The sequence below is a fragment of the Crinia signifera genome, chromosome 3 (assembly GCF_055691185.1).
Source record: "Crinia signifera chromosome 3, ASM5569118v1, whole genome shotgun sequence".
NCBI classification, from domain to species: Eukaryota; Metazoa; Chordata; class Amphibia; order Anura; family Myobatrachidae; genus Crinia; species Crinia signifera.
In genome coordinates, this window is record NC_139219.1 from 324,624,720 (window position 1) to 324,647,283 (window position 22,564).

Below are 22,564 nucleotides of genomic sequence, written 5' to 3' on the forward strand. Positions count from 1 at the left end.
GGAAGAGGAGGAGGAGGAGGAGAAGAAAGAGGAGGAGGAAGAGGAGGAGGAGGAAGAAGAGGAGGAGGAAGAAGAGGAGGAGGAAGAAGAGGAGACACTGGGTGCAGCTTGGACCCACACAATTTCCCCATCCCCTTCCCCCTCCACAACCCCCACCCCCTCCACAACCCCCACCCCCTCCACAACCCCCACCCCCTCCACAACCCCCTCCCCAACCCCCACCCCCTCCCCCTCCCCAACACTGGAGACACTGGGTGCAGCTTGGACCCACACAATTTCCCCATCCCCTTCCCCCTCCACAACCCCCACCACCTCCACAACCCCCACCCCCTCCACAACCCCCACCCCCCCCTCCCCACCCCATTTCCTACCCCCCTACACCTCTCCACCACCCACCCCCAAACCTCTCCACTCCCCACTCACACCCACTACCTCGGTCCAAACTCCAGGACCATCCCCCTTGCTCCTGACCCCCCCAACCACTGCACAGCCAACCAGCGGCAACCAGGATGGCTCAAGTAGCCGTAAGTAAATAATGTGTCTAATGTTGACCTACACATTTCTACACATAAACAATCACAACAACCACATATGTGTATCCAACATCAACATTAGTTGCAACATATCACTGCAGGCCGACCATGAGGTGTGTACTGTCCTTCTCCAGGAACAAGGCTCCCCTTGGTGGTTTTTTTGAGTGTGGCCATGCCTCACCCCTTGAATAATTGACATAACAGTACATCCAATGAGATATCCGACATTAGTGGTGTGGTAGTTATGTGGCTCCAGGTGTTGGGTAACTCCAGTTCCCAGCATGATGTGCAACACAGGGCCGGATTATAATGGAGGCGCAAGGGGTCAGTGCCCCTGGGCCCCCCTCTAGCTAGGGGCCCCCTGTGGTTGTCATGTATTTTTTAAAAATAAAATGTTTAAGTTATGTTTTTTTTTTTTTAGCTAAATGTTTTGTGCATGGGTGGGGTAGTGCTGCAGCTTCACCTATCTGCCAATGTGACAATGATTTATGGTGCTGAGCATCGGGAGCCAAGGCACACTGATTGCACAAGTGTGCAGTGCATTTCTGGGAGTTGACTAAGTCCCATGACACTTTGCACCAGAGGACAGAGGCTGAGAAGTTTGTGCTGAGCTCTGATTGGTGGAGCTCATTACATGCTTCTCAGGTCCATGGAGAACAGCAGCAGCAGCTTAGTCATAGGAGGGTTTTTAATCAGAGGCAGCACTAGGACTGTGAGGTCTCCTCCAGAGTAAGGGGCAGAGGGACAAACACAGGCTTTTCATGTGGTGTGTGTATATATATATATATATATATATATATATATATATATCCCCTGCAGGTAACCATTGACCAAGTTTATTCTGCCTTTACTCTGTGTTTTGACAGTATAATATTCGCCCATGCAGTGTGCGGCCAGTAATGACAAGTGCAAAGGGGGCCCCCCGCTCTAAAGTACCCCGGGCCCCCCAAAGGCTTAATCTGCCACTGGTGCAACTTAAATGTGGAGATTGTTTTGGTAATAGTGTGTGAGGCCATGCGGATGCATGCTTTACAAACATAGCTGTAGGCCTATAATTTGTACAGCAATGTCCTAAATTTAAAATACTAAGGAGTGCTTAAGCCACAACAATGTCATAACCCTTAAATAGCACAGGCTAATTGTGAGGTTAGAGGACAGTCCCCCAAAACCAAAGTACCAATTGGGATACAGCATACATTCATTGATGAAGGAGTAATTGAATTAATGTTATTTACTATGTACAGTATGTGTGTGTTAACATATTTTTTTTTAGTACTGTGTTTACAGCAGACCCATCTTCAATGTAGTTTCTAAATGTATGTGGCCTTCACACATAACTCTGAACTTTTTATTATGTACAAATACAACAAACATTTGTGTATGTTATATATTAATTTTTTGTTTTATCCCTTCATTACAGACACTGAACAGCACCAGGAGGAGGTGGCAGTCCTCATGCGGGAGATCATGATCACCCTCGTGTACCTCCAGCTCCTTTTTGGCCTTCTGGAGGCCCGCCTTTAATTTTTTTTTTATCCCCCCCCTTATTATTTTTGTAGAAAATAAAAGTTGCATTACAGTTCGAAATTGCCTGTGTTTTTACTAATAAATATGTTAGAGGGCTTGTAAGGGTAGGTACATACAGATGTGTACTGTAAGTTATACTTGTAATTTGAGGTGAGGGGTAATGATTGATGTGTGAATGTGTGTGTTTTTGAGTAAAATAACACATAGTGAAAATGCATGAATGTTTAATGTTGTTCAATTAAAACATCACACATAACATCAGGGTAGGTATACATGTTACACATTTTGGACAAAGTAATTACGGACATAATTTAGTACATATACAGAAACACCAACATAACTTGATTTAAAAGTAACAGCAATATGGGGACACATAGATAGTGATTAAAATGCCACATTAGAACATAACAAATATACATGTAATGTGGGTTCAAATGTAGTTTTATTAGGTCTTTATTAAGGTAGACAATTGAGTTAATAGAAAACAATAATTGAATAACAAATAGATTAATTAATCAATTGTCAGATTAGTAGTTGAGAGGCAAGATTTGCAGGTCCATATATGTGAAGGGTATGCCAGCGTGCACGGACGTACGCTCACTCTCACGAGCGGTGACATAAGCTGAGTTTTCCATTGAAAACAATAGGGACCCGTCCGTGCAAGCTGGCGTACGCTCAGATATCCGCAAGAAGTCGTTGGGAAGACGGACGAAAGACGTCCGTAAACGGCGCCGTACGCTCAGTTGTACGCCTGTTGTCGGAGTGCAAGGGCTGGGCCGTCCGCGTACGTTGCCGTACGCTCATTTGTACGCCACTCCCCTTCTACGGTATTTCTGCCCGTACGTAAGCGGCTGATTTGTGGGTGGACCTAACCCTAACGGCCGCGTACGGCTAGCGTGCGGTAATGGCGAACGTACGCACGTTTGGCCGCTCCGATCAGAATAACCTCCTATATAAGATCAACTCCACGCCGACGTGGATAGTGGGGGTATGAAAAGGTCGGAGGATGCTCGCCACGCTTCGGGTTGGCGTTGATAGTGGGGTGGCGTTAACAATGGGGGGGCATTTAACATTGTAATTACCCATCAATGTGGGGATACAATTAAAAATCGGGTCTGGGTGGGCATTTAACATAGAAATCGCGTTGCGTCGCGTCGCATCGCATGACATTATAATGGCATGCGATGCGACGCGATATTAAAATTTCACACTCTTCCTGGGAAAAGCCTAAAATCGGGTCCATCACATGCCATGGCATACCATCGCATACCTTAATTAGTGGTATGCGATGCGACGGGCGCCGTGATACTACACAAGTACCTTATGTTTTACTTGTTTTGTTATAATGAAGAGATCCTCTTCTGGGTAAAAGCAACTTACTCAGCAGCCAAACTTTTCCTAAATGGGGGCAACTGTGAAACACAGAATCACCCTTTACCCTGCATTTAATTCACAATAATTCACTGTGATGTTTCATCACATTATACATGATTAATGTAATGTCTATGCAATTAACTCCAAAGGCAATTTGACCTTATGTGAATTAATCCCTAAACATATAAGTGTAATTTTATTAACAACACTGGACTGTCTGCATTGTGTAGGCACTACCTATATTTGCACTACCTATATTTATTGGCTGTGCTGTTTTCCATACCTATATAGCATTAGCCAAATCATTATGGACACCAGATACTAAAGGTGTTAAACTAAAGAAAGATTACTATATGAATGTCTCACCCTAAGCCACTCACTAGCAGCAGCATGCTATGGATGAGTGCACACCAGCATAGATTAGCAGACCCTGCGTGTACGTGTGCTTCTGTCTCTCTCTCCTGTCAGGGGTTCCCACAAGGGTAGATTATGAGAGTCTTCAGCAGGGACTCCTATGTAGCTACAGAAAATCACTGTCCTTACAAAGAACCCCATGGCACCCCGTGGCAGAAGCTGAAGAATCCAGCAGTTTAGGATTGCAATGCAGAGTAACAGGAGATTTATAAATGAAATGGGAGCCTCCTACAGGATACAGGAGGGAAGGCAACTATGAGCAACAGCCTAGGTTACACTAATAGTAGCGCCGGCCCGCCCAAGGCTCACAGTACGGAACCCATTTCCAATGTCAGCCACCTCACAATTTAAATTATTACCCTGTACAATCCTGTATACGCATTAGGCCCTAGATGCTCAGCAGAAGAGAAGCAGTAGTACAAACTGGGCACGTTGTCAGTGGTGATAGCGGAGTCTGACAGCCTAATGGAGGCACTCAGGGAAACAACCGCACCATGAAATGCAATTTGTTCTCACATGAAAATGCTAATCAGTTCTGTAACTGTGAAATTACTTCCAGCAGCTGCGCGCGATTGGTAAAGCATTTCCTTTGGAGATCTCCCGTTTCTGTCTGCACCAGGATTAAGGCTGTTGTTACACACCTTCATAAGTTTCTTTAAAGATAATTAATGTACATTATGTGCAGTGATTTCATTCTGCGGAATGCTCGGGACACGGATACTACATGTACGGATATTACTGTACTAGATTTCCAAACGATGGCGGTACGGCCTGCCAGTCATGGGTGTAACTACAGTATAGTGACACTGCTATGGGGCCCAGAGGCGTAGTGGGCCTGGACCAAGGTTATTTAGTTGCATACCAATTTCCTAGATTTGCCCGCTGCCATTGGTTCCACTCTGATCCATTGCCAGCCTGAATTGCGTGACATTACATTGTCAGTGAGAAGAGTTTACAGTGAATGATATAATGGTAAGGGGGCACTGTAATGTGGCATAATATGAGCTGGAGGGTATTACCATGTGTCTCACTCTGATCTGCTCAGTGTAATGTGGATGGCACTATAATGATAATAATAAGTGGGCACTTTGATGTGGTAAAATATGAAAGAAAGGCACTATGGTGTGGTATAATACAACTGGGACACTGTAACGTGGCGAATTAATGTGGCACAGTATGAACACGGGGAACTGTAATGTTGCCTAATATAAACTGGGTACCCTGTGGGGTTCAATCTAACTCCATGTGATGAATTTGCAGTTGCCCCACTGGACCCTGGACACTTTAAGCCCCTGATGGGCGTGAATTCAGGTGCTGTTGCTGGCGCTAAACTATGATGGTTAATAAAAATAAACTGTGGCATAATATTAACTAGGGCACTACTGTGGTTCAGAAAATGAACTAGGGTACTGCTGTGCGGCATACACATTAATAACTGCTACAGAGAGGTGTCTCAAGAAGCACCAGGACAGGGGCACCTTAAATATGTTGTTATAGGGCCCAGAAAGTGCTGGTTATGCCACTGCTGGCAGCAGTACATTCTCCATATCCGTGGGTTGTGACCCGGAAGCTGTGACCTCACTAGTAGTAGTAGTAGTAGTAGTAGTAATAGTAGTTTCATTTATAAGGCGCCACAAAGTGTCCGCAGCGCCGTACATAGCAACCAAAAAACAAATGACAAGTTAACGTACAGGGTGTGTTGATAAACTACAGCATAAATAGGGGTATAGCTGGTAGAACTAAAATCAGCTTCAGTTCTGAAGTAGGTGTGTAAATTGTCGAGGAGACTAAAGATGAAGTAGAGGAAGGGAAGAACAGGACAGGAGCACAGGTGAGGTAATGAGGTAGGGTGAGTACGTGAGGAACGAGGGCCCTACTCATAAGAGTTAACATACTAAAAGGAGGTGGGTGGACGAACGAAAAACAATAGGATAAGTAGGAACGGATGGGAACGGAGGCAGGATAGGAGGATCAAAACAGGTTAGGAGGAGGGATAGGCTAGTCGGAAGAAGTGGGTTTTGAGGGCGTGCTTGAAGGAGGTAAGGGAATCAGAAAGCCTGATGGGTGGCGGGAGGTTGTTCCAGTGCAGGGGGGCAGCGCGAGAGAAGTCTTGGACACGAGAGTGGGAGGAGGGGATTAGGTGAGAGGTCAGTCGGCGGTCGGCGGTGGAGCGAAGAGGACTGGAGGGTGTGTTTCCATTTGTCCACTAGGAAGTAATGTTGTCGTGAAGAATGTCTCGCTCTGAGATTACAGACATTGTGTAAATCATTAGGAAAATGTGCATAATATAGAAACATAAGGCTGCGCACAAGAGCATAATTCCATCCACAGTCAGTGTTATACTGTATGCCGCTCCTTACCCCAGGAACATATAACAGATACATCCCACTTTTACTCATCATGTAAATTATGTATTTTTTTTTTAATGTGAAACAGACTCACTGCCTTTTGGGCATCAATTAAACTACAATAACCTTCCAAAAATAGCATCTCCCCATCACACATACACAAAAGAAAGAAATGCTTAAACAATATCACAAAAGCGTAACCCAGGGCTGTAATTAGGACTACAGTATATGACTGCTGCTGCCTGTAGATGTATTCTGTATGTGGATGGTAAAAGTTGCATCACTGCACATCTACTTGTTATACAGGAAGTCTTTGTCATACCGCGGCCATTGTTTTTGCATGACTGCAGCTACTAAAGACACACTTCTGTAGGTCTCCAAAATCCTGTGCTGAATTCCTCTGCTTACATATACTGTTACCGCTGTTACCAATGACAACCGCAGTTCTGCTGAAGACACCTACATACCTGTACACAGTTGTAGGTTTATTGTCTGGCGTTGTCATAATAATAATAATACTGCGATCAGATCTGAATAAGGGCCATAATGCATACCTCCCAACTTCCAATGCAGTGCCGGCGTGACCCAGAATTTGGGGGCGCGGTCTAGCAGCAAGGGGGCGTGGGCTTCAAATTACATCACTCTCAGGCTTCAAATTACATCACTCTCAAATTACATCACTCTGTGGGAATAGATATCTTGGAGAGTTTTGCAAGTAATGATACTAATGTTGCTGTCTGCAATATGAGGTTTTTGTTTGCAACTATATATTTGTATATGTATAATCTGATTGGCTGTACACATTTGCCCCCCCCCCCCCCCCTGTTGCCATCTCTCCCCGGCCTCCCCCTTACTGTGCTGTTATCCAACCTCATAAACTCTGTAGACTTCACTCATTGCGGTGATTAAAATGTAGCCGTATCCACATAACTATGCTGGAAATCCGCCCATGGAGAAGCAAAATAAATAATGCAATAATCATTCAGAGGATTGTGCAAAATAAACTGAATAATTCAGTGCTGCAGAATCTGAGCGCAGGAAACACGGCCGGATTTATGTGCAGCGCCTCCGATTGGTTATGCGTTACGGCGACCTTAACGCCGTGTGTCCGGGGAGAGCTAACGCCATCACTCAGCTCCTGGATTTCCTCCCCAGTAATGGGTGTAATATATGGTTTGCTTATCGCATTGCTGATGTGAGTTAGGATGACATCTTCTGTGGTTTGGACGACGTAAGGAATTATTAATGTGAGTTTTATTGGAGCGGGTAATTAGAATACAACGAAGAAGCCGGAGATGTCGCTAGAAGACGCAGCATTGCCCTGGTAGCACAGAAATCACATAACGGGGACTATTACTCAGACTCAATTATATTATACATAACTGTTATTACTGTATATAGCGCACACATGTTCCACTATACAGTCCTTCACGTCAGTCCCTGCTCCAGGGGAGCTTACAATCTACAGAACATTACCTATCACACGCACGCACTTGATTGTGGGTAGAAACTGGAGTCCCCGGAGCGAACCCACACAAACAATGGGAGAACGTACAAACTCCACAGAGATGTATCGCACCTATTACCTCAGTGCTGTGAGTCAGTAATGCTAACTGCTACACCAACCGTGCAGTTGTGTCTGCATGTACATACCTCATTTTACTAAGTTGGGACTGCACATGCTGTAATCGCATGCCCAACATTTGTGGGTGTGGCCTACATTCGGGGGCATGGGCTATCATTTAGGGGCATGGTCTCCTGCCCGGGAGGCCACACCCCCGGTTTAGCCTCACTGCTTTTCATTTTTAGAAGCTTTAGTAAATGTACCCCTATGTGTTCCTTGATGTGACCTTATTCTTAGAACACCAGGTAAGAGAGAGAGTGAGAGAGAGAGAGTGCAATTCTTAACAGAGAGCTGGTGATGAAGCCCAGCAACCAATCAGATTGTAAATGATAAGCTACTCTAGCACATACAGATTGAGCCCCTCTCTTCTTTGCGCAGCTCTCGCCAGACCGTCCTCTCTGATGAGCGCCGGAGAGGGACTACATCAGACTGGGCCGCACGTGCATCTCACGTGCACGTGCGTTCCAGGCTCTCGGCGGCCGGGCAGCAGGGCCCTGCCTGTCTCCGCTTCAGGGAGATGGGCAGGGTTAAGGGGGGGGGGGGGTTGGGGCGGCGATGGGGACCGTCGATGGCGGCAGGGAAGGAGGTGGACGGCAGGGGCAGTCGGTGGCGGGGAGCTCCGTCGCCACCGGGTGCGCAAGCGTCTCCTGCCCGCACGCCCCCTGGTGATGGCTGGCGATAGAATCGCCAGCCCCTGCAAAGATGGAACTCGCTCCATCTGTACCTCCCAACTGTCCCGCCCGCGGCCGACAGTGTCCTGCAGTGGGGGCGGGGGGCAGATGGGAGTCCTCCCTCCCTGGCGCTGGAAATAGACGCTGTGCACATGCACACAGCATCTAGTCAGAGAGGCAAAGGGGCTGGGGGCATGGCCAGTAGGTTACATAGTGCTGACCATGCCCCCCCCCCCGTAGTGATGAAAATTGGAGACATCCCTATGAGGCCACACCCAAAGGACATGCCCCTTTTCCGAGCGGATTGTGGAAATGAAAATGTTGGGAGATATGCAGCAGCAGGATAGTCCAGGCGGGGGCAGCTGGAGATCACCTCTGCTCGCTGATGTTGTGCTCAATGCAGGGAGGGAGCCCGTGGCTGGCCAGCTGCTAGGGCAGTGGTGGGCGTGCCCCCTAAAATGAGGATACTGGCAATTTCCAGCATGTTCTGCCACCGATTGTAGCAGGGCATGCTGGGAAGTGTAGTTCACAACAGCTGGAAAGCCAGTGGTTAGCCAGGCCTGTTTTAGTAAGTAGCCCTTTAAAATCTGTGGGGTAAATTTACTAAGATTAGAGTTCTAGTTCACACGGGATGCTGCTTTGGGACACCAATCAGAACCTGTCTATTATTTCAGAGGGTGCTAAATAAATAGATTCTGATTGGTTGCCCATAGCAACAGCCCATGTTAAATAGAATTCCCATTTTAGTAAATTTCCGCCTGTGACGTGAGTTTACGACCCTCAAATAATCGTTTTATTTAGAGATGTGCGGTGGCCACTTTTTCGGGTTTTGGTTTTGGATCTGGATCTCCCTTCGTGTTTTGGATCTGGATTGGTTTTGTCAAAACCACTCTTGCGGGCTTTGGTTTTGGATCTGGATTTTTATGAAAAAATGCTAAAAAATGGCTAAAATAACAGAATTTGGGCCTGTTTTTGTATTATTATTAAGCTCAATAACATTAGTTTCCACCCATTTCTAGTCAATTTTGATCACTTCACAGCTCACAAAATTGTTTTCATTGACTGCAGTTGGGCCAAAAGGGTATACTGAGGTAGCTGGATGACTGAGCTAAGCGACAGCAGTGGGCATCACATACTGTACATGTGGACCTTACACTTCCAACCTGGCACATCTTGGAAGCAGAGCGGCACTGCAGGGGCAGACAGGGTGGCAGTTTAATAAACTACCCCAAAAAAAGAGAAATGCTCCAAAGCGCAAAAAATACAAAGAGGTGCAAGATGAAATTGTGCTTGGGCCCTCCCACCCACCCGTTTGTTGTATACAGGACATGCACAGTTTAACAAACCAATCATTGTCATGACTGGTGGTAGCAGCTTCAGCACTTCTATCAGGTTGCTGATCTCCCACTATTTCCTCCTCCATCATCCTCCAAAAATGTGTTTTTATTTTATTTATTACTTTTATTTATTTTTCTTACTTTACACTGCACACAGCCTGTCACACTGGACACAGCCCCTGGACACTGCCCCTGGACACAGCCCATCAGCCTGGACACAGCCCCTGGACACTGCCCCTGGACACAGCACGTCACCCTGGACACAGCCCCTGGACAATGGACACAGCCTCTGGATACAGCTCCTGTACACTGGACACTGCCCCTGGACACAGGCCGTCACACTGGACACTGGATACAGCCCGTTACTCTGGACACAGCCCCTGGACAATGGACACAGCCCCTGGACACAGCTCCTGTACACTGGACACAGCCGTCACACTGGACACTGGATATAGCCCGTTTCCCTGGACACAGCCCCTGGACAATGGACACAGCCCCTGGGCACAGCTCCTGTACACTGGACACAGTCGTCACACTGGACACTGCCCCTGGACACAGGCCGTCACACTGGACACTGGATACAGCCTGTCACCCTGGACACAGACCCTGGACAATGGACACAGCCCCTGGGCACAGCTCCTGTACACTGGACACAGCCGTCTGACTGGACACTGCACCTGGACACAGGCCGTCACACCGATCCCAACCACCCTCTTCCCTCTCCTATAATGGAGTGAAGATGGCGGGGCGCGTGTGCGTCTTATATAGAATCCAGATCCCGCGAGAATCTGACAGAGCGATTATGACGTTTTGCCTCGTTTTCGGTCCGGAATTTAGGCGGGAACTCCCGAGTCGGCTCGGATCCCGCCACGGATCGCGATGTTCGGGTGGGTACGGATCTCAAAGATCCGGACCCCCTCATCTCTAGTTTTAGTCTTACTTAATGACGACTTGTGGCTATTTTATATAACAATATCTCCCTGACAGATAGGACGTCACGCGCCACTTCTGTTCGTACTGTATCCATTTGTCTGGCATAATTTAATAAATGAGCGTCAGTGTAATCTGCAGCCCACTGAGGGGTGCGTAACACATGATTACCTTTCCTGTCTAATTAATGTTACAATTATCCGCCAACCTAAAAAAACCTAAATGATTTTTACTCGATGCAAATTGTCACAAATTCACATTAAGGCGATCTAGGCCCTTATTCTGGTTCACTCACAAAGGCAAATTCCTTCTCAAATGGACAGAACCATGTGCACTGGAGGTGGGGGCAGATGTAACATGTGCAGAGAGATTTAGATTTGGGTGAGTTATTTTGTTTCTGTGCAGGGTAAATACTGTCTGCTTTATTTTTACACTGCAATATAGATCTCACTTTGAAGTAAAACAAACACCACCCAAATCGAACTCTCTCTGCACAAGTTACATCTGCCCCAACTGCAGTGCACATGGTTTTGTCCATTTGAGAAGGAATTTGCCTTGCGAGTGAACCAGAATAAGGGCCCTACGGTGGAAGCTTCAGTCATACGGAACTCGACAACAGTTATATGCAGTAAGTGAGAACATTGGTTGTTTTTGCGGGATATGGTCATTGGGTCGACATGCGGAAAAGTCAACATGGGTCTAGGTCAACATGGGTGTAGGTCGACATGTCATTAGGTCGACACAAGCATTAGGTCGACATGGGCAAGGTCAACAGTCAAAAGGTCGACATGGGGTTTTTCCACTCTTTTTTGAGCCGACATGTGCCGACAATAAGCCAGTACCGGGCTAATCAGGATGCCGACACAGGAATTGGGAGGTATGTAACTGTCCCCCCCCCCTTACCCGCAGGACACTTCTACTATAGTTGCCTACCCTCCCGCTAAGCGGGAGTCTCCCGCATTTGGAATCTTTCTCCCGGTCCCTCCGAAGTTCCCCGGATCCTCACGGTTTTTCAGCCTTCTTGACGAAAAATTAGACTGCGCATGCGCAAAGTGCCGGGCGCAGGTGCCAGCAGCGACCGGCGCGATGTCATGATGTGCCCGGCATCGCTGTCCGCTTGATGACAGCCACCGCAGAGACTGGCAGCAGGGAGAGGAGAGGGAGCGGCTGGAGCGGCAGCGGTGAGCACCGCTTGCAATCTTATTAGGTTAGTCACCCCCACGGATCCACCCCCTTTTGTGTCATGCCTGCCGGGCCCGCCCCCTACTTGATTGAGCTGGCTGCCCTCTCCCAGAGAGGGCAGCCCAGGCAGCTGAAAAGTTGTCAACCCTGCTTCTACCTGCGGGTGGGACAGCAGGACAGTGTCCAAATAGCGGGACAGTGTCCAATTACTGCGGTTGTCCCGTTGGGAGGTAAGGATTACCAGGTATACAGTAAACCCAGGTGTACTAGAACAACATGTGCTGCAGGGACCATTTAGCTGGATCCAGCATTTGGTAAATGAGGTTCTGTGCGTGTCTCCCTCTTCTATACCTATGTCACTTGCCTACCATGCTCTAGAATGCCATTGCTTAAGCTATACTGCCCTCTAGTGGCAGAACAAGGGGAAACACATTTTTCCTAAACCATGAATTAGAGGTAAATGTAGAAAATGTCCATAGCAACCAATCAGCTTCTACCTAAAATTTACAGAATGCCTTGGTAAATGCTAGCCTATGGCAACTTCACCCATTCTCCGCTCTGTAGACGGCTCTAAACATTTGTCCCATAGCTAGTGTCACCGTAACGTATAGGCACACTAGGCAGCTGTCCAGAGGCCGGCCGGGCTGATTGTCATCTGACACCAGGGGAGATAGAAAATGCTGCCTGGCCACACTGATTGTGAATTACACCCAAACAGGGAACCAGGCAATATTCTACACCTGCCACCACGTCCCCACCCCCAAACGGCATCAGTGTCAATCACTGACAGTCTGATGCCTGCCGGCATCCCGTGTTGCAATGCTGAACAGGTTCTGCGCATGTGCAAAGTGAAAATCATCGATACTTTGCACAGGAAGGTGCAGACCGCCATAGAGGGAGAGCAGAACCTGTGGCGAGTGCTCCCCTGTCGGAGTACCGGTGGTCGGGATTCCCATGTTGGTATACTGACCGTCAGAATCCTGACTGTTGGGCCGTCATACCACACCCTATATATATATATATATATATATATATATATATATATATATATATATATATATATATATATATATATATATATCTATATATATATATATAGGTTCACTGTGGGGAACTCCTGCTGTATGCAACTGCTCCCAAATACATTATTGTGGGGATATCATCCAGCAAACCCTCGAAATAATTTTACTCAATTTGAGGAAGAATCTTTTGTTGTTCCGAATTATTTGGATTGTCCCAGACTGTTTTTGAAATACTCATCTCTGGATACCCTTGTATAGGACACACATAGTTATTATCGGTTGCATTCTTGCCCCTGATGAAGGCATGCCCATGACGAAACGCGTTGGCCTCCTTCGACTGAACTGACCAACTAACCAGAGTTGTACTTACTTCTGTGATTGTTCACCACTTGTATATTTATGATACCCCAGTATGGGTTTTTATATGTTTGTACATTTTATTAAATATTTTATTAAATATCAATTGTCAATTTAAAATTGGTTTTCTATCTGAAGCGCCCTCTGAAAGAAACCTTATCTCTCTCTCTCTATATATATATATATAGATGAAAGGAGACGCAGACAGCGGCACTCTGAGGATTTTCAAAAGGTGTATTCAGCAAAACATATCAACGTTTCGGGGTATCAGTCACCCCTTTGTCAAGGTGTAAGTGCAATAACACCTTGACAAAGTTATTGCACTTACACCTTGACAAAGGGGTGACTGACACCCTGAAACATTGGTATGTGTTGCTGAATACACCTTTTGAAAATCCTCAGAGTACCGCTGTCTGCGTCTCCTTCCATCCTTATCCATCTGTTCCGGAGGGCACTGGGGTAACGTGTACCACGCTGAGGGAGTGCCAGGCCGACAAAAGAACTCTCTCTCTATATATAAATATAAAATCATTGCGCGCATTATACTGTAATTTATAATTCTGCACTTGCATCAAAACATAGAACAACAAATGCTGGGGTGCTGAATCTCATGCAGAGAACCATAGACATAGAACAATGCATCCAGTAGAAATGGAGTGCACTCACCACGGTCCTTTAACAAATCACAACAGGTCTGCAAATGTTCAGCAAGTCAACGTTTACGCTCCCAAAAGCCATTAGCCAGACAAAGAACAGCAGGTAATATTGGCATCAGGTATAACATGTAGCAGGCAGCTGTGTGTCTACATTTGCAGGGCTGGTCCTGGTTTTCAAAATACGGGGGACAAAATGAGTAGGGGGTCCCCCATATTTTGAAAACCAGCACCGCCCAACCAGTGAGCAGGGTAGTGCCACAGCAGGAGGAAACTATTTATACAAGTTCCTCCGGCCAAAGCATTCAGCTGTTTAGCCCGGGCTGGGACCCTGGGGGAGTGGGGTCTCCCCAATAAAGGGGTCCCCCCTCCCCCCCGGAATTAACCCTGCCTGGGCTGAAGCCTGGGACTGTCCCCGGTACCCCAGGGTGGTAAAATAAAGAGTTAAACTATTGTGGTATGTTGTGGAACTACAGTTCCCAGCAAGCCTGCACCACATGCAGGGACTTGGAGAACCACTAGTCCCAGCATGTGGGGCATTAATGGACCCACTGGGTCTTGTAGTTCTACAACATAACAAATAGTTAAATAACACACACATAAGAAAAGTAAAAGTCTATTATACACTGCAATCATTGGTACTTGCGCCAGATTTAATGTAAATCGCATATGATTTAGCCATACCTCCCAACAGTCCCGATTTTAGCGGGACAGTCCCGATTCTCAGGGCCTGTCCCGCTGTCCCACCCGCGCGCGGCAGTGTCCCGCGGTGTGGGGGGGCTATTGGGAGTCCTCCCTGTCAGCTGCTAAGCAGCGGGGAATAAACGCTGTGCGCATGCGCACAGCATCTATTCCCGCAGCCAGGGGGCTGGGGGCATGGCTAGAGGCTCACAGAGCCTCTGGGTCATGCCCCCATAGCGGCAAAATGGGGGCGTGGCCTCGCGGAAGAGCTGCGAGTATAGGCCACGCCCCCAAATTAGGTCACGCCCCCGAAAATGTCAACAGCAGCATCCTAAACTGACAAAGTTGGGAGTAGGGAGGCCAATCCCGGGATCGGGATCGGCGGGATCCCGGGATTTAGGCCTAAAATCACCGGGATTTCAATCCCGGGATTGGCTCATCCAATCCCGGGATTTCGGGATTGCTTACCGCACGACATTTGTGTTTGTATTTCTTTAAACGCCGGGCAGCGCTGAGTAGCAGACATTGCCCGGCTGCCCCTCTTCTGTGCGCAGCGTGACGCTGCGCAGCCCAACATCCATGTGCACCCGCTGGGTCTCCGGCAGACGTTGCCCGGCTGCCCCTCTTCTGTGCGTAGCGTGACCTCTGAGGTCACGCTGCGCAGCCCAACATCCGTGTCCACCCGCCGGGTCTCCTTCAGACTTTGCCCATCTGCTCTTTGTGCGCAGCGTGACATCAGAGGTCACGCTACGCAGCCCGACAGCCGCGTCTACCCGCTAGGTCTCCTGCGAGCCGCACCAAGTCTATCCAGCCAGGAAGAAGCCAGCCCAAGACAACTGGCTAGGCAACAGCCAGCTGCACCCGCTCGCCTGATCACCATGCCAGGTCTCCAGCCAGCAGCTAGACACCTACCAGCAAGCAGAGGTTGGTAGGCGGGAGGAGGGAGACAGGAGACCGATAGAGAGAGGTTGGTAGGTGGGAGGAGGGAGAGAGGAGACAAATATAGAGAGAGGAGTGACAGGGGAGAGAGATAGAAGGACTGAGGGACAGGGGGTAGAGCTAAGGAGGAAGATGCAGTGCAGCTAAAGAGCCCTGCTACTACCTGCTTTTTCACCATTAAGTCAATCCCGGGATCACGGGATTCCCGGGATTGACCATTTTTCAATCCCGAATCCCGGGATTGAAAAAATGGCCCGGGATTGGCATCCCTAGTTGGGAGGTATGATTTAGCGACCGATTTGCAGCTGATTCGATCCGCAATGCGATTTAGCGTCCGATTTTCATTGATTTCCTATCCAAGTCAGCCCAAAGCGTGGCGAGTGGACACGGTTGGGATCCTCGGCCACTGCTGTTAATTAACACCCCCCCCCTGCCAGTTGCATGTGCCTTCGGGGTGCTCACACAGTGATTGGCAGCCAGGCGGCGTTCCGAGGTGAACGCCCGGTGTTTCATGGTTACGCCCACAAAAAACGGTGGCCTCGCCCATAGATATGCAGTCGTTCCCCTGCCTGCTCGTGATGGTGTCAGTGCCCTCCCCCGATTCAGACAAGACCGTGCTGCCGAAAAGGAAGTCATGGGCTACAGAGCAGAGAACAAGTCATTCAATGGTGAGTAACATCCAATGATTTTTCCTCTGTGCGGGAACATGCGAGCGGGTGTGTATGTGAAGAGAGGGGATTAATGCGAGGGGGGTGGGGGGTTCAGCGAGGCAGTGTTAACCTGCTTCCGAGGCTCCAAATAAACGCAGCCTAAAGAGCAGGTGTGAATTACCCCCATGCTTCCTAAGGAATCAGTCCAAAATTCAAATAGGGGAGCAGCACCGACTATCACCCCAATCACTGTCAAACATCACGGGCCGGGACTCACTGGCAGTGGATGGGGCTCCCCTACTGTGCGGAAGCCCCACCTCTGGAGTCGCCTCTGGTAACAAGATTTAAAGAATGTTGCTGACTGGATAGCTAACTGCTTTGTATACCTGAGGCAGACTGGTATCGCCATCTGCTGATCACAGTTGTGTACTACTGTACATCGCTAAACTGTTCAGTCAGCTTTACATAAGGCGCCTATTCAATTATCATGATTGACATTTACCTTAACTTAACTCTAAATTACCCCTAGAAATGAATCACACGGACAACAACTGTATTAGTTAAAAGGTCAACAATATTTATTAAGTGGTATGACCCTATTGAAAGGGATGGCCAGGAAAGTGCTTGGAGACCAGCTCAGGTCAAAATATTGTAATAATGGCGCCCCAACTTATAACCAGGGTGATGAACCGCCCCCATTGAATTTAAGGCACAGCCAGCACTGTGACGGTCTTACAGCCCCTCCTATGGCATGGCGAGGACACTTCAAGGAAGTGGCCAACATCCCCCTGCGGGGGCAGGACTCACCAGCTATCCTGGCAGAGGGGGGCAATACCGCACAGCGACCACCTGTACCTCAAAATTGACCGCTGGTCGAGAGTGCCTTCCCGCCAATTATTAATTAACTAGGTGATTCATCGCGCCCTACGGGCGCTCTTCACACCAGCGTAAGGGGCTGCACTCCCTTAATTTGTGCATACCTCCCAACTGTCACGATTACAGCGGGACAGTCCCGATTTTCGGGTCCTGTCCCGCTGTCCCACCCACGGCAGGCATTGTCCCGCTGCGGGGGGTGGCAGTTGGGAGACTCCCAATCTAGCACAGCGTCTATTCTCGTATGAAAATGAGGTTGCGGATAATTAGCATAAGCCGCACCCTCATTTGCATACGCCCCACCCCCTTTTCGGGCGCTCGTCCCTATTTCATCCGGACAGAAGTTGGGAGGTATGATTTGTGTACTTTTGTATTGTGAGAAATATGGTTAGAATTGTATGTAAGATGCCTGTATTGCAACTTGAGCTATAGGTGAAATGTGATAAAAAGTGAGCATATGATGTGGAAGGGGGTGTGTATTGTTTTGTTTAATTAAAAAGCAGTTACAGAGTAAGATGTACATTGATAGTGTGGATGGTACAGTGACATTTGTGGGTGTGGGGGGGGGGCTGTGTGTGCATGTTGTTTAGGTGTGTGTGTGCAATAGTATAGTAGGGTGTTTTTGAGTCAGCGGCTCCCTACTGGCAGAGGTCACAACACAGGAAAACAGGAGGCTGGGTAGTGATAGGGGTGTGTGGGCATACGGGGGACTAAAGAGGAGGGTGGGGGACACTGTGCAGCTTCTGCCAGTGGGTGAGGGTCCAGCGTGGCAGCACAGGAGTACAGGATGGTGGCCCTGAGTCAGTGTCTCCTACTACTGGGTGGGAGTTGGGGTGCATGAGAGCAGGAGGCTGTATAATAGTGGTATGTGGGCAAGTGGGGGAACCTGCAGCGCGGCAGCCAGGGCCGGATTTCCCACCTAGGGGCGGTACCTGCTTGTGGCGGTACAGGATCCCCCATTCTCACGGGGGTATGTGATATGCGGGAGCGGGGACGCGGGGGTCTGCTGGGGGGGGGGAATTGCAGGAAGGGGGTCAGGGGGGTCTGCAAATTGCGGGAGGGGCGCGGGGGTCCGCGATTCGGGGAAGGGGGGCGGGGGTCCGCGAATCTCGGTAGGGAGGGTCCGGGGGGCGGTGCCACTCACCTATACCATGGTGGATGGTGGACGTGTACTGTAGCCCTGGCTGGGCGGGGGGGAGGTGATGTCAAGGGGGTGGTAGTGTGTATAACACTGGTCTTTTCCCTAGGGAGGGCGGGTTTGTGTATAATGCTGGGCGGGAACGTTATACACACAGGGGATGAGTGACAGATCTGGCTAAATATACGAGAGTAGGTGATTCATCGCGCCCTACAGGCGCTCTTCACACCGGCGTAAGGGGCTGCGCCCCCTTAATTTGTGAACGTTTGTATTGTGTGAAATATGGTTACAGAGTAAGATGTACATTGATAGTGTGGAGGGTACAGTGACATTTGTGGGCTATAAGGCATGATAGGGGCATGTGGGCAACACAGCGTCAGCGACTCCCCAGTGGTGGAAGTTACGGTTCAGGAAAGCAGGAGGCTGGGTAGTGATAGGGGTGTGTGGGCATAAGGGGGACTAAAGAGGAGGGTGGGGGACACTGTGCAGCTTCTGCCAGTGGGTGAGGGTCCAGCGTGGCAGCACAGGAGTACAGGACGGTGCCCCTGAGTCAGTGTCTCCTCCTACTGGGTGGGAGTTAGGGTGCATGAGAGCAGGAGGCTGGGTGGTAAAGCATGATAGGGGAATGTGGGCAACACAGAGTGAGCGGGTTCCCACTGGCGGAAGTTACTGGGCAGGAGAACAGGAGGCAGGGCAGTGATAGAGGTGTGTGGGCATGAGGGGTAGTAAAGGTTTTTGGCTGTTGCTGAGTAGGGATAGGCATTGGTGCAGATGCCATCGATGGTTGGCATTGATGGCGATTTTGCACCCTGCCATCGATAGTAGTAACATATTACTTGGATAACCATTGATGATCTAACTATCCATCACCTGCACTTCTATGTGTAATGAAATATTCACACAACTTTATTAGGACAACCACAAAATTCACAGGCTCTTAAATGCTCTCATGCCTATACATCCCTCGCTTAATCTTATCATGGGTGCTGTATACCTAGTTATGTCAGCAGTCATCAGGACGAGCTCCTGAGATTCCACATGATAAACTGTTCTGTTGACAACTAACCCTCCTCACAGCCTAGCTGTAACCCCACCACACACACTTCAACACACAGCCTAACCCTAGACCCCAACACGCGCATCATAGACGGGCACATTTATCATGATCGCATTTACAATGCGATCTGGGCGGAATATTACCGCCCAGGATCGCATTGTAAAATGCGATCATATCGGGGGAATGTATCAATTTTAAGGGCACAGGGACAGGGCTCCGAAAAGAGCCCGTCCCTGCGAAGCCCTAACCCTGGAAGCCGGGGCGTCAGTGTATGCGCGGTTATGTGCTGACCCCCGCCGACTCCTCTTACTGCACTGCCCCACTCGGCAGTGCGATCCCGCAGCCATAGGCTACAATGGGCTATCGCCATATCACAATTCCTATGATACATTTAGGGGTCACTTAATATTTGCGGCTAAACCCCGAAAACGTGTGTTTTCTGGGATTTAGCCGCAGATATGGTTTGATAAATGGGCCCTTAGATTCAAGCTTCCCCCTGCAGTATAACCTTACCCCCCCCTCCCCCTGCAGTATAACCCTAACCCCCCCCCCCCCTCCCCCCCCGCAGTATAACCCTAACCTCTCCCCTTAAACACAATGCTCCCAGCACACATAATGTCCACAGGAGGGGAGAGAGGGCAGGGTGCAGTACATACACTGGAAGAGATGCCGCTTCATTCTGCCTGTAGTACTGTCACATGTGCAGCTGGGAGGAGGAAGGACACTGGTAGCCACACTTCATGTTGTGGGCACCGCTGCCTGTCATTCAGTGTGACAGGTGCAGCGGCAGTGACACCAGGGAGGCACAGTGGTGAGATCAGCTACTCAGCACAGCGCCTCCCTGCTTTGCACACCCTTGAGGAGCGGGAAGCTTCGGCTCTGTGTCATTACATCTATAGTTTCTATGTCAACAGTCAAAAGGTCAAACACTAATGGTCGACAGGCAGGTCAACATGCATTAGGTCAACATGGTCGAAACCGTGGGGTGGATGAGGCCCTTGGGAGTCCCCCCCCTGTCACCCATGAATAGACGCACTTGCGCACAGCGTCTATTCTTGCAGCCAGAAGGCTGGGGGCATAGCCAGCAGCTAACGGAGCTGCTGGGCATGCCCCCACAGCAGGGAAAATGGGGGCAGGACCGCGCCTCTTCCCTCTAGGCCACGCCTTAAAAATATGTCGCACTGTCCCTCTTTCATGGCATCAGATGTTGGGAGGTATGACCTATGTTTACACCAAAAAAGTGAAAAATGCATGTAAACCTTTTTTTATGTCGATCGTTTGACCATGTTGACCTAATGCACATGGATGGAGGCCCACGCTGTATATAAGGGAAGCGGTACATCTGTCAGAATGAACTTAGGTCTACAGTCATTAGGTCGACCCCACTAGGTCGACTGGCAGGAAGGTCGACCTGACTTAAGGTCGACATGGGCCAAGGTCGACATGACTTAAGGTCGAATTTGCATAAAGGTCGACATGAGGAAGGTTGACTGGTCATAAGGTCGACATGGGTTTTTCACTGTTTTTTTGATCCGAATGTCGACACAGTCGACATGGACACAGTTGGCAATGAGCATCGGACCCTCGCAACGCTCGCTTCGCTCGCAATGCTGCGCTCGGCACACTATTTTATTCTCCCACCACGCCCTAGTGGATGGTAGGGCATGAAATACCGCCTGTCGGCACATGTCGGCTCAAAAAACAGTGAAAAACCCATGTCGACCTTATGACCAGTCGACCTTCCTCATGTTGACCTTTATGCATATTCGACCTTAAGTCATGTCGACCTTGGCCCATGTCGACCTTAAGTCAGGTCGACCTTCCTGCCAGTCGACCTAGTGGGGTCGACCTAATGACTGTAGACTAGGGTTACCACCCGTCCGGGATTACTCCGGACAGTCCGGTAATTGAAACCGGCGTCCGGAGTCCGGAAGGGTGGCTGCCCCGGACTATATATTGTCCGGGAATTGATCCACGGCCGGCCGGCACCGCCGATATTACTGATGCGGGCGGCCATCTGATCCCCACACAACAGGATGACAGACACTGCACATACCCTGGAAGCCGGCGCCGGGGAGGGGTGGGAGGGCCGCGGGGTGGTGACACACGTCGGACCATCCTATTACTCCTCCTTCAGACAGTGTCTGTGATGTAAGTCGCTGCGGCACTTGCTGGGAGGAGGAGGGAGGCGGGACACAGTCTGAGTGTCATGTCCTCCTCCTCGTATGTCCTCCAGCTCCTCCTGCGGGCTGCGCAGCGCTACGCCGCTACGTGACGTGACTGACACACCTGACCTGACACTTGAGTGCGGCGTGCCTGTGTCGGGTCACGGACGGCGCGGTGAGTTGTGTGGTGCATACTGTCATGTCCCCCACATTGCCGCTGGTCTACCCCTCCTCCACGGTGGGTCTGTGGGGATCAAATGGCGCAGTGAGTTGTGTGGCGCAGACTGTCATGTCTGTCATGTCCCTGTCAAAGTTCAACTTCAGCAGTTGCACCGTGGCTGCCTGCCTGCTGTGTGTGTCCCCTCCTGCACAGACTGTCACACTGTCCCCAGACGGGCAGTCCTCTTCTGCGCACTATGCCAGTCACCACCTGCTGGGCGATGTGCCCGCTGGCCTCAGGCCCCCAGCCAACCTCCCAGGCCTAGCCAGCACAGCAGCAGCTACTCTAAATTTACTACTGTGGCCACTGGCCACGCTGGCCCAATACAATATTATGTTGATCATCACTATGGCCCCAGGCCCCCAGCCAACCTCCCAGGCCCAGCCAGCCCCAGCACAGCAGCTACTCTAAATGTACTACTGTGACCACTGGCTTTTGGCATTTGCCGTCCCCCTTGGCAACGAGCATTTGCCCTCCACTGTGGCAACAGGCATTTGCCCTCACCCTTGTCAACGAGCATTTGCCCTCCACCTTGGCAACAGGCATTTGCACTCCTCCGTGGCATCAAGCATGAAGGTCCTGGCATCGAGCATGAAGGCTCTGGCATCGAGCAAGAAACCCCAAGCAATTAACATGGAGGTAGGCGGTATTTATATGGCATAATATGTAATAGCCATTACAGTGTATGGTATACCTGTATGTAAAGGGCATTAGGTTGTGTTTGGGATAACGTGTAATGGGCATTAGAGTGTGTGGCATAATGTGTAATGGGCATGTAGTATACTTATGTAATAGTTGTGTGGGACGTATGATAGGTATTCTGGTGTGTTTTTGGCTTGAGCACTGTCCCTGTTGTCCTTAGTTTAAAA